We start from the raw sequence: 13000 nt of genomic DNA, 5'->3' as shown, positions 1-13000 counted from the left end.
CCAGCATATTACATTGCGCCTGGGCACCTTTTCCCCTTGCTATGTGACTGGTCTTTTTGGTCAGGAGTCAGAACACCTGGCTACTAATTTTTGCTCCACAAATTGCTAATTATGTGGTTATGGACAAACTACTTAATCGCCTCCTTAATATAATTTCCCTATATCCTCTGTCACAAGAATCTCTGCTTACCTCAAAATGACTTAAATCATAATCAACTGAAATAATTTATAGATTCTTCTTGATTACTAACTTTCATAAAGTGCCTTATACGTTAAAAATGACTCTTTCACTTATCTTTCAGAAAACTTTAGAAATAGAGCAGCATATGATTTGCTGAGGAAATGCAATCAGAAGACAATTTTTTTAACTTTAAGTAAAAAACACTTGGCACCTATCTATTAGAAAATGTACTTTCTACAAAGTACTTCTTTGGCAAAGGCCAACAGAGAGAGACTAACTAGCACATGTATGAATTTTTACAACTCAAATGGTGGTGGCTGAGCCAAGCTACATATTTTGCTTGGAGACCCACAGCCAGGAGAAAGGCCAAATGGGAAAAAGATAGATTTCTACTGAGTATAGACAGGGGTACATAAAGGTGAAGCTAAGTTATGAGAAGTGGTTCTGGAGTGAGCTATTTGCCTACTTTGTATGGAAGTCCTGAAAGTATGCTGTAAATAAGTAGGGCGCCCAAGCACAAGATGTCGTTATGAATCTTGAGAGCCCTTAAGCATCAGATTGGATGTGTGGAGATGGTTTCAAGGAGTGGTGAAAGAACAAAGTGGGTCAAAGGGAAAAATATCATGTTTAATGCATTCGGCAAAGACAGGCATTTTTATGTCAGATGCAGACATTAACAAAGGCTGAGCAGAAAAAGAGGAAGCAGCACTTTGTCTAAAACAAAGGAGCTCTTCTCAAAGCACAAATCAGGCACAGAGGTGAGAGGCTGTTGGAAACACAGAAAACATTGTTGATTTAGGGTCACAAGTTAAGAGGTAAGAACTATTTCCTTGGGCACCTGTGGAAAGACAAATACTCAAGGATGCATCTAAACACAAAGATGAATTAGTGAAAGATAATCGGCTTCATGGACTATAAAGAAGAAGGGTTTGACGGTTGCTCTTTGTCTTCTTCCTGAAGAAAAATACAGACAAAGAAGACAGAAATATGGGCTGTGAGCCTCAGGAAGAACACCTTTGTTTTAACTAAACATTCATAGATATAGTTATAGGATCAAAGATACTTCATACTGTTGGGCCACCATCCTTACTTTAGAAATTACTGTTACTGGGGCTGGCCCAGTGGCACAGCCCTTAAGTTCGCACATTCTGCTTTGACGGCCCGGGGTTCCCAGGTTTGGATCCCAGGTGTGGACATGGCACCTCTTAGCAAAGCCATGCTGTGGCAAGCGTCCCATGTATAAAAAGTAGAGGAAGATGGGCATGGATGTTAGCTCAGGGTCAGTCTTCCTCAGCAAAAAGAGGGGATTGGCAGTAGTTAGCTCAGGGCTAATCTTCCTCAAAAATAAAAAGAAAATAGAGTTACTTATAAGTGAGATTCTATTACTTATTTGTGAGATTCTATTAACTCCAGAATTCTATCAATCTAACAAGACAAAGAGGAAATTTTGAGAGGTTGTTGATCAGAGGAAAATGTGAGAAGCTTTCATAGGCCTGTTTTATTTTGGGGGTGGGGGTATTTTTCATTGCCATTTATTTGTTCTTAACAATTTGCCATGGATCTCCTAAGTCAGCTTTTCTTGGAATGCTCTTGGTGAGTACAAAATTGGTGTTCTGTCTCTTGCCGCTATACATAGCTTAAACTGGTTTAAGGAGGTTGCCAAGCAAATTACTTAAGTTGGGGGGCCCTTATATATATTTTTTCTTTCTGAAGTAACCATGCTGATTGGGGAAATGACATTTTCCAATATGAGAGTTTTGACTCTCTAGGGGAGGAAGACAAATCCTCTACCCTCTATGTCCTTCTGGCTGGGCTATGAATTAAATTGATATGAGACAGAATAACAGGAGAAAATCAAACAAAGCTTTATAACATGTATACATGGGAGACACTCAGGAAAACTGAGCAACTGGTCAAAATGGCAGAGGCTCTCATCTTAAATACCATCTTTGGCTAAAGACAAAGGAGGATATTGGGGGTGGATGAATCAGTTACGGGAGATTACCAGAAAAGCACAATAAACAAGAGTAAGGTTAGTATGCAGATTTCAGTCCTTGCCTTCCACACTGATAAGAGTTTCTAGAGATAAGGTCATCCCCCCTTCTTCCTGGTACAGAGAGGCAGACACCTTTACAGATGGAGAGTTCCCTTACAAATGTAAATGTCTCTTACAAAGCGTAAATTCTTTTCAGAGCTTCTCCTGTGTCTGTAGTTTTTAAAAGTAACTAGCCCAAAGTAATCCTCCTGCCCAAAAGACACACTTTGGAGTGGCCTATTCTGATCCCTTACAACTCCATGTCTAGAAGACTCCATGGCTAGCAGCACTCCATGGGCAGCACTCCTGCTCTGAAGACCTACCAGAGCCTTACCAGCTTACTCCTTGCCCCCTCTCGTGGGAGGTAGATCTTTTATCTTAGCCCCAGAGATGTCTGATCTACTTTCCAAGCTTTGTGTTTCTGATTTTCCCAGTTTGTCTCTTTATGAGGTCATTATGGCTCCAGGATTCTGCTTGTCTCACTCTTCCTGCAACCTCATTCCCTCTGTTAACTGATCTCCCTTGAAGTATTTCATAGGCCTAAGGGCTCCCAAGCTTGGATACAATTAAAATCATGTAAGGAGTTTGTTAAAATATGGATAGCCAGGCCTTACCCTGAAACAACTGACTCAAACTGTGGAGTTGGGAGGAATTGGGAAGCTGTGTATTTAAAATATTTGATGGTACTCCTCATCTCTCCCATGGAGTTCACTGTCCTCAAACCCTTAAGAGTCCAGGAAACAGACTGGCTTCATAGTCAGTTACTAAAAATTACTTATTCTAAGTCTTGGTTTTCTCATATTTAAATGCCAACATATTGCTTGTCATTTAGTATGGGTCCAAGAAAAATTCTATGTTGTCATTCTTATTCTTATTTCCAAACTATTCACATAGTTTGGATATCAGTCTAGTTCTTGTTTTCTTTCTGAGGAACAGCTATCAAATTTTTATGAAACCACTAATAGTAATACTAATGGCTGGTGGCATTTATGGAGATAAGCATGTGCCAGGCACTCTTCAAAGAACTGTACATTTAATCTTCACTACAATCCTATAAAGAAAGTACAATTATTATCCCCATTTAATAAATGGAAGAATCAAGGCAGAACATTCTCCCCAGGGTTTTGGCAGCAAGAAGTAGACCTAAGATTCAAACCTAGGGCATCTGACCCCACTGTGCTGTTAACCATCCTCTATACTGAAGCGAGGTTCATTGCCATATCATAGAGATCATAAAGCAGAGAACTTTCCCCATCACTTAGCACCTCACAGGAGTATAGCTCTACCAAATTTTAATAACGGTTGTATAATAAAATATCTTAAGCATAAATAAAAACAAACACAATGTAGAAGTTGAATTTCTCTCACCAGAATAGGGTGAGACTAGATAGTATAGGCAATCAGGCAGTATAGCTTAATATTTGAGAGTGTGAAACCAGAATCAAGATTACCTAGATCCCGGGGCCGGCCCCGTGGCGAGTGGTTAAGTTCGCGCGCTCCACTGCAGGCGGCCCAGTGTTTCGTTGGTTCGAGTCCTGGGTGCGGACATGGCACTGCTCATCAAGCCACGCTGAGGCAGCGTCCCACATGCCACAACTAGAAGGACCCACAACAAAGAATATACAACTATGTACCGGGGAGCTTTGGGGAGAAAAAGGGATACAAATAAAATCTTAAAAAAAAAAAAAAAAAAAGATTACCTAGATCCCAATCTTGCCTTTGCCCCTTGCCATAAATGTGACCATTCTAGACTGCTTCGTCTCTATAAGGCTCAGTTGCCTCCTCTAAGCGACAGACAATGATATATGCCTCATGTTTTTGTGAAAGTGTATAAAAAAGTGCTTAGTAAGTTCTCAGTAAATGGAAGCCATTATCATTATCATTATTATGCATCTTGGAAGGCCCAGAAGAACTCTTAAGGCGACACTAGCTGCCAATGACACTAAAGAGAGAAACAAAAGAGAGCTTTTCCTTACTTATGCACATCAAACTTAAAAGTATTAATAAGGAGGTAGGAGGGCCGCAAAAGAGAAAATGAAAGACAGACGGCAACGTATTTATAATAAAGAAGTCTCATTACCATGTACATGTATTTAGGGATTCTGCATAGTTATTTCAGAATGGAAGGTTTTATTATTGAAATGTTAATAAGCATTTAGGAGGCAAAACGCAATGCCCAATGGAAACTTTTAGTGGTTCAATTATATCTAAGCAGTAGTCAGTTGTTTTAGCTAGATTAACCTCAATTTTTACAGTTTAATATGTCTTCATTCTAAAGAAGGTATGGATACATATTTCTAACAAAGTATTTGCCACATTATTTTCATTCTTTATTCGATTTTTACTCTTTGAAGATTCCAACTTGATGGCCAGTACTATTTGATATAAAAAACACATTGATGAGTCATTAAGCTGATCATCAAAATCCTGTTGAAAAATATTTTAAAACTCACCAGTCAATAAAATATATAATTACGAAGCTGAACACCATTAATCATTTAAATTTAATTTATAATTTCTTTTAAACATTAACTCTAAAGTCAAAATGTCAACATATTTAATTGCTGGCCTGACAGAAGCCCTGAGGAGGGAACAGAGAAATGTTCTCTTTTGGTAGCAGATCAAATAACCTGAAAAGACTTGGTCTCCTGGGACCAGAACTGTATTTAAACTCTCAGAAGATGGACATTTCACAACGACTTCCCTACAGCAAGTAGTGTGAATTCAAAACTAGTTGTTATATTAATTATTAAAATTCTTGAAGTAGGAACTCAAATTTCTAGTTCACATTTACATAAATAATTCTCCTATTAATGAATTCTAGTTCAAATAAAACAGAAACAACATGAGGCAGTAGAGGAAAATTGATGACCACTGGAGATCAATCTCAGTAATCTGATTGATTTTGTCTTTCTAAATCAAGTGCTGCAGCTTTTTATAGTAACACTGGTAGAGCCTACTCGAGGCCTCAGGTCATTCCTTTGCTCCAAAGGTGCCTACTCTATGGAAGTCACTGTAGAGGGAATTCAAATATAAAGATGAATAAACACTCACTCATGGATTATTATTATTTGATATTTAAAAGTTATCAGAGGAGATTTAATCTATCAGAGAGGTTTAGGAGACTCACCTAGGAGGTGACATTTGAGCTGATGTGTAGGAAGATGTATGTGGTGAATACCAGAGAGAGCATTCAAGACAGTGAAAACAACATAGGCAAAGGACGCATGGAGGGAGGAAGCATGACAAATGCAAAGGACAGAACAAGTCACAGGGGCTGAAAACAGGAAGGAGAAAGGAGCCTGGTTCAATAAGACTTGTGAGGAATGGTGGAGGTAGACCTCACTGGGAGTGGTAGAGACAAAAGGACACCATTAAATGATGTTAACAAGTGAGTGAACTGACAAGATTTGCCTTTTGAGAGAATCTTCTGGCTGCTGAATGGAGAATGAATCCAAGAATGCCGAAGTGAATGCACATTGATGATTTAGGAAGATTTGAAAAAGTCTAGGCAAGAAATAACAATGATTCTGCCCCTCACTGTGTTGGCAATAGAACTTTTTGCAATGACAGAAATCTTTAATCTACACTCTCTGATGTCGTAGCCATGAGCTACATGTGGCTATTAAACACTTAAATGCAGCTAGTGAGACTGAGGAACTGAATCTTATTTAATATTAATGATTTCAAATTTACATTTTGAAAGTCACATGTGAACAAAACCCACACGTAGCTAGTAGCTAACATATTGGACAGCGGTGCTCTGGGGATTGCAATCTAGTGTATTAAATGATTCCAATACAATGCAACATGCACAAGATACCATAGTTCAAAATGGGAATGGAAATAGAGCTAACTTGACCAATGTCACCCAGCTACTATTCAGAAGAGTTAACATTTTAATCAAATTACTGGTCACCAGACTCTATTCTCTTCCTTTCTGTTGCTTTCTTCCATAAGACCTCAAAGGTCAGAGAAATTTGATCTTTTTCTACCTCTAATTAGTTGGCACACCTTAGGAGGTCCCAAAATTGTGATTTTCCCAGGGCGGTTTGGTTCTACACTAGTAATCCCAGAATAATATTGATGGCATCCCCTCACACTCTCAAGAGTGTCCTGGTTTGGATGATAAATTATATGGCCATCCTAGCCAACTGCTACCAAGGATGTCAGATTTATTGCACAAAATATATTTGAAAAAATACTGGAGAGAGATGAAATAAACCTTCAAATTCCTTGGTAAAAGTTTCCACTAGAAAGTTTTAAAACATGGTAGAGTACAAAATTAATCATATTTATCGAATAATAAATTGTAACATTGTATGAAGTTGATGATTATTAAAACTATTTGAGTAGTTAGTTAAGTTTTGTCAGGTTCTCTTTAGTAATGTCAGTTAAGTGCCTTTCATTACTTCTTATTTGTCTCACTTTTCCTGTAAATAAGTCATTAACCACCTACCACTTCTTCTCTGACTGATTAAATGGCATAAACGTTTAGAAAAACAACATGAATGACATAAATGCCAAGAATCATTTGAAATGTGAAAATATATTTAATACAGAGGTTCTGTTTATGACTCCTACAAACAGACTTAAGGAAGCACATGGTTAAATAACATCAATAATTAACTAGGTTGGTAGAAATCCTTCATTTTCTTGATTCATATTCTGTAGCCTATTTGTCAGGAGCTTAATATGGGAAATGTAGTAGGTCAAACAAATAAAGAAAAGGGCAAAGACTTACCTAAGAGACGTGCCATTGACAAAGAGGATTTGAAAAACTGAGACAATTCAGAGCAGGAGGGTGTAAAATACTGTAGGAAATAATAAAGCGAAAGACATGAAGCTATGACTCAGTTTCTCATTGCTGACCACGTCTCCATTCTTCATTGTTCCTTCCTGCATTCTGAACATGGGTGACATTTTTCAAAGTGATGGAAAACATTATTCAGTGAATTCTTTTAACCTTTGCTGTCCAAATTTATTGCCCCCATTTGAGAGAAAGTTGAATTTAGCTGTTACAAAAGAAAAGATCATTCTTATATAGACATGGATATTTGAGGGGCTGGTATTACACACAGAACAGTTAGTTGTACATGCTCTCAAATTATAATGATGGAACAGACAACAAAAGAACAAGAGGCAACATACAAGCAATGTAATCCACAGCTGCATCCCAGGGGGTTATATTGACTCATGAGTCACATGATGTAACCATGGGATAAAGGGCTCTTGTCAAGTGAGGAATACTTTCCCAGGTAGCATCCAGAACATAAGTTGTTTTCTGACAACAGTTCTGGGCAATATACAAAACTACTCAAAACACAAAATTTCTACATACATACACACATTACTTGTTAGCTCAATGGAATCGTTTCTTGTATTTTCATAGATTTTTGCACAAGCAAACAGAAGTAGAAGCAACCTTTACAGAACATAGATTAATGAAAAGCTTCATTCAAAACTGACTTACATTAGATGCTACAAAATGTGTGAATCCTCTGCTCTCACACCAGATTTGGTATGAATTAGTGTGAACTGTAGACCGATGTGAGGCATAGACTAGGATCAGCATATCACGCATATCGAAGGACAGAAAAAACCTTGGTGAGAACTAGATCAGCGATTACCCTGTTACACGTTGTCACTTTTCCCAACATCCTTGGAAGAAGAGATTGGAAAATACCATCAAATCTACACTTGGCAAAAGCAGTAAATTATTTGTAATCAATGTACATACTTATACTTAAGTTAATATTTCAGATACTCAGATTGATTTTAAGATGATTCTGTGCATGCAGATGATAAACTCTGAGCAGACAGGATAAGACTGGGGTGTTTAGGGATCTCTGTCAAGTTCCCTCAAGACACAGACCGTGATCTTTCTGTCACCCAGCACTTACCTGGGCTTTCTAGTTAGAGTGCTCTAACTAGAGCACTCAAGGCTGAGTTTTTCTGAATTTCCTTAGTGGAGTCTTAGAGCGTATGTATCAACTTCTGATACTGACGCTGTGCTTGACCTATATCTCATTTACAGTTTTGATCTTTTTAGTTTTGACTCTATGTCCCACAATTGATTCTGTTATTTTATTATTTATGCTTTCTTTGTAAGGATGCATTCTTCAGACATTCAGGGTGGATAAGCAGCATTTCTTATAGAATGGTTCCTGAGCTGTTCTTATTCCTGCTTCAATGTGCAATAGACACAAAGAAAGGTGAAGAAAAGGAGCAATCTAACAGATGACCTGGGAGGACTAATTTCAGGGCAGAGAAACGCTGCTGAAGACTTAATGAAGAAACTTCTTCTAGATATCATACAAAGTATGAATCAATGGAAAATTAAAATAAGCAGGACTCTAATTTTGCTTTTTTTTGCATCACTGGATGATAGAATATAACAAGAACACATGTAATACAATTAAAGGCGGAAGTTATTCATTACAATGAGAGATACAAAAATGTTATGGGAAGCTTCAAGGAAATAAGAGAACATAATTGAAGATTCAAATAAAACTCTGAGCTGATTCTAAAGCATCGGTAGAATTTTGACAGCTTGATATGAAGTAGAGGGGCATTTCATGTGAAAGGAATAGCATCTCAGAGTTGGAAAGTACAAGTAATGTCAAGTTGTCAGGTTGCATGAAAGCATGGAGATATATTACAGAAAAGAGGGAATAAGAATTGCAAAGGTGTACTGAGACCAGGGCATAGGAGAATTTGAATTCTATGCCAACATATTTGGATTTATTTTGTAAATAGCAGGAATTCTTTCATGATGTTTGACCATGACCATATAGGTGCTTTAGGATGGAGTAGCGACACATATAACAGACCAGAGATGACAGAAAAAGGAGATGGGCAGCCTGGTTTAGAGACATGGATACCAGAACACTTTGGTGGGAAGTAAGGGGCCTCAAATATGATAGCATCTCTTTCTGTAACCCTAATGGGTCATAAATCCCAGGGCCTCAGTTTCCACCTTAGTAAATGATGTTGGCTGAATGCTGGAAAGGTTGTGACCCCTGTAACATGAGGGGAGAAGAGAGAGTGGGATGAACAGTCACAGATGAGGCCAAAAATCTGGCTAATTGGAAGAATAAAAGGATCATTAAAAATAATAGGAGAAATATGGGCTTTAGAAAGGATAATAAAACATTCTTGCAATGTCATAGACACAATCTGACTCTAAATTCTAGTAAAGTTTTCCAATTTTATGCTGATTTATCAATTAAATACAAGTCATGACCTTTGAAGACATTTAACATGGTTCATACAAATATAATGGTTTTCTAAATACACTCCATTTGTACAGTGACTGACTGAACAATAACAGAGTTGGAAAATATTATATCAATGGTAGAAATTAAAAAATAGCAATTTTAGCGAAAGGAAGAAAACACCTTTAGTCATTATAAATTCAACATTTTTGAGAAAAATGCAAATTTGTGACAAGTTAATAAAATATGACTTATATTTTACAAAAATAAAAGCTTATTTATTTTGGAAGCCACTTGTTTTCCTTAAAAATTAGTATGGGTGTGAACAACACAACTTTTAAAAAATTGGCTTCCTATGACCTTGGTTTTGTTTTTTTTGCATCTGTTGGTTGAGTTGAGAATTTTTCTTTGCAATTCATACAATCAGAAGTTCTATCTTATGAAAAACATGTCAACTTTGTCACATTGATTGGCTTACTGTTCTCAAGATTGTCATTAAGGATGGCTTTTATGAGGTTACAACTGCTCACAATTTTCAGTAGAGCACAATCTCTGGTGAATTTTTGTAAATAGAGCACTGTCATATCCATTGTATTTAATTCTCACAATAACACTTTGAGGGAGATATGGGTATCCTACTTTTATAGGTAAAATGTTTGACTTTGAGATTTAAGTTACCAAAACATCCTTAAATTCTTTGTATGATTCAAAAGGTCGCTCACCTTTGAATTCCTGACAGATTCAGTGTTGTTGACGTCAGAAGCTCTTTCTCTAAGGCATCCTCTTGGGTGGTGTAGTATCACCAAGTAATGTTCCTAATGTTACAACACAAATTACAGTCACTGTATAAATAACTATGTGCTTCTACGGAGGAGAAATCTGTATAAGTCTCTGAAGCTATTAGGGAAGAAGTGGTCCAATCTGAATAATCTTTCACAAAATACTCTAGACAATGGCATTACTGATACTGTAAGCCTGGAACCAGAAGGAACCAGTGAGTCCCAATCATCACTACTTTTCAATTAGTTTAAAATATGTATATTACGCACCTGACACAGGAATTCTGTGGGAGAAACTTTAACATTATATAGTGGGGTTTGCTATTAACTTGATTGGAGACCTGAGCATCTAGATACAATCTAAAATCTTATGTTAATTGATTGTGTTTCCCTGAAGTATCACAACTTTTCAGAGCCTCAGTTTCCTAAACAGTGAAAAAAAAAAAAGGCTTGAATTAGTTGATGGCTATGAATCAATTCTCCATGGGATGGGTCTCCAACATTTCTTCATATCTTGTGAGCAAAGGCATTGAGAACCTATGCTCCAGACTGTGTTTCTGATTATTTGTGTGGTGAACAGCCTCGGAAGACAGAGTGTTTCCCTCCAGAAGAACAGTTGGCATGCTTACTGCACATTAAACGGTTTTTGGGTTCCCTAAATTCATGGTTTCCCTCCTATAGCCCAATTTACTGTGGGAACAGGTATCACCTGGCCCTCTTAGTGCTGTTTTATGGGGCTCAGTGAACTGGCATGAGTTCACTGTTGCTATTACTGTGAGTAATGAAATCCTTTGTCTCTGACTTGGGAGTCTTCTCGTCTTTGCCAGCATCCACGAACCTGCGGTAGGCTCAATAGTTAGACTGCAAGTACAGTAAATTCTCAGACCCTTCATAGTTCTTGACGTTGATGTGTATAGTCTTCTTTAAGTCTTGCAAGGTTATATTTGCCCCCTAGTCCTCGAATTTCCATAACCGGAATGTCTAATCTCTGTCTTCAGCTCAAATAAGCTAACTCCTGACCTTTGCTGGGGTAATTTAATTAGCTCTTTTTCAGTAACTCTGCATTATTGACCTTCCAACAGCCTGCTCTGGAAACGTGCTGAAGTTCTAACTACAGACAGGTTAAAACTGTTAGAGAACGTGAGTAGTGAAAAGATCTTGGTGCCCTCTGCATATATAATTCAAAATAAAAACAACACTCAACAGCAAAGGAAGTGTAAGGAAGTCCAATAAAATTCAGAGTATGTGCCCTTTTTTCCCACCTAAACTTGGGCTTCATCTGTCTATTGAATAATCCAGCAGCACTGATTCTAGCCCTGAACCCTAAGTCTGAGCTATTATCTGCTCCCTTCTTGCCCATATCTATGTTGTGCCTCTTTGCCAACTCCCTGCCTCTGTTCCACCCCACTGCCAAGTCAAGCTGCCTCTCTTCTGCTGAGTTAATCTGATATGAATAGCTTAACTCTCACCACATGTCTGAATGTCTTCCCCCTGCTCCTCTTGATTTGGACTGTCCCACTGCCTCAGTGATGCTGAGCTCACTGTCTCACACAATCCACATTTCTCTGAGATAATGCATGATTCAAGACTCATCTATCTAAGGAAAGAGGTGCATGTCAGGAATCTCATGTTAAGCAGAAACTCAGGTTATATTCACTTCTAATTATACTAAGTGAACATCATTGGGCATTTAATTATGTGTTACCATTGGCACATGGAAAAATAAAAAGCATTTAGACAAAAACATTCCAGCATTTTTAGTATTCTCTCATCAGTCAGTCAGAAGACAATCTTATAATTATTATCATCACGATATTAAAAAGGAGAACAAGTAAGAAAATGTCTTTAAATGAGGAAATTTAAGAGTTGAGGGTATATAAAATTTCTTAGTAAAACATGATGTGGGATGAGAAAGAAAGCTGAAGGATACTTCTCATTTATAAATGGCTAATAAATATCCCAAAGTTTTATGAAAAAGACAGATTTAGACTATATAAATCAGGGAAGTCAACTGATTCATACATATTTTTGGAGGAATAATAGTTTAAAGAATGAGTTAAAAATTTACATACGTTATGGCACTCTGTTACTCAGCAGCCTCTTGCCCCACGATTATCCTATTCACTCGTCTGTTCGTTCATTCGCTTGTCCGTCCGTTGATTCATTCGTTTGTTCCTTCCTTCTCTCTCTCTTCTTTTTTTTAAAAAAAGTGGTGGCTTTTCCTTTTTTGGTAAAGGTCAAAATACTTGAAACATTTTCATGAGCCTAGAGGCACATCTAATAAAGACAGTCTTATCCCCACTCTCGTTTCCTTAATCTGAATGGGGAAAAATGTTTTAAATTTTAAATACTTAGTGGATGGTATTATGAAATACAGTGGCAGTTTAGTAATATATGATTTATATATCTAGTATGATTGGGAAAGACACTTACTGTCTTTCTCTGCCGTCTTACTCTCAGGAGCCCATACTTATCGTCTCCTGTCCCAAAGGGATTATTTCCTCTGGGATATCTACTTAGAATACAACCTTTTCCTCCTTCCAGGGGTATTGGTTCTGGTAACCACCTTGGATTTAAAACAGCGGTCAGGCACCTTTGCTTCACATTGGTCGGTACAGCTTTATTTTCTAGCTCCATGACCTCCTCAATAGCTAACTTTTCAGAACACTGTGAATTCTTCCCAGTGTCAAGTCAGCAAACATTCCCTGACCAAACATCTCTCCTTCCTGAAGCAACGCCTGAATCTGAACCCGATCCCCTACACCAGCAGCATCTCCCCAGGCCTTGT

At 37.7% G+C, this 13000-nt stretch overlaps 1 long non-coding RNA gene across 1 annotated transcript; it reads right to left on the bottom strand.

The window, feature by feature from the left end:
* Positions 1-788: 788 nt before the first annotated feature.
* Positions 789-12392, bottom strand: LOC139046566 (uncharacterized). Its single transcript, XR_011506714.1, has 5 exons — positions 12285-12392; positions 10156-10248; positions 6961-7030; positions 3668-3812; positions 789-1135 (listed from the first exon to the last, which is right to left on the bottom strand). It is a non-coding gene; the product is annotated as an uncharacterized lncRNA (long non-coding RNA).
* Positions 12393-13000: the final 608 nt, after the last annotated feature.

This window comes from Equus asinus, chromosome 11 (genome assembly GCF_041296235.1).
Source record: "Equus asinus isolate D_3611 breed Donkey chromosome 11, EquAss-T2T_v2, whole genome shotgun sequence".
Lineage (NCBI taxonomy): Eukaryota > Metazoa > Chordata > Mammalia > Perissodactyla > Equidae > Equus > Equus asinus.
The sequence above is the reverse complement of the archived record's forward strand: the minus strand, read 5'-3'. Positions and strand labels throughout refer to the sequence as shown.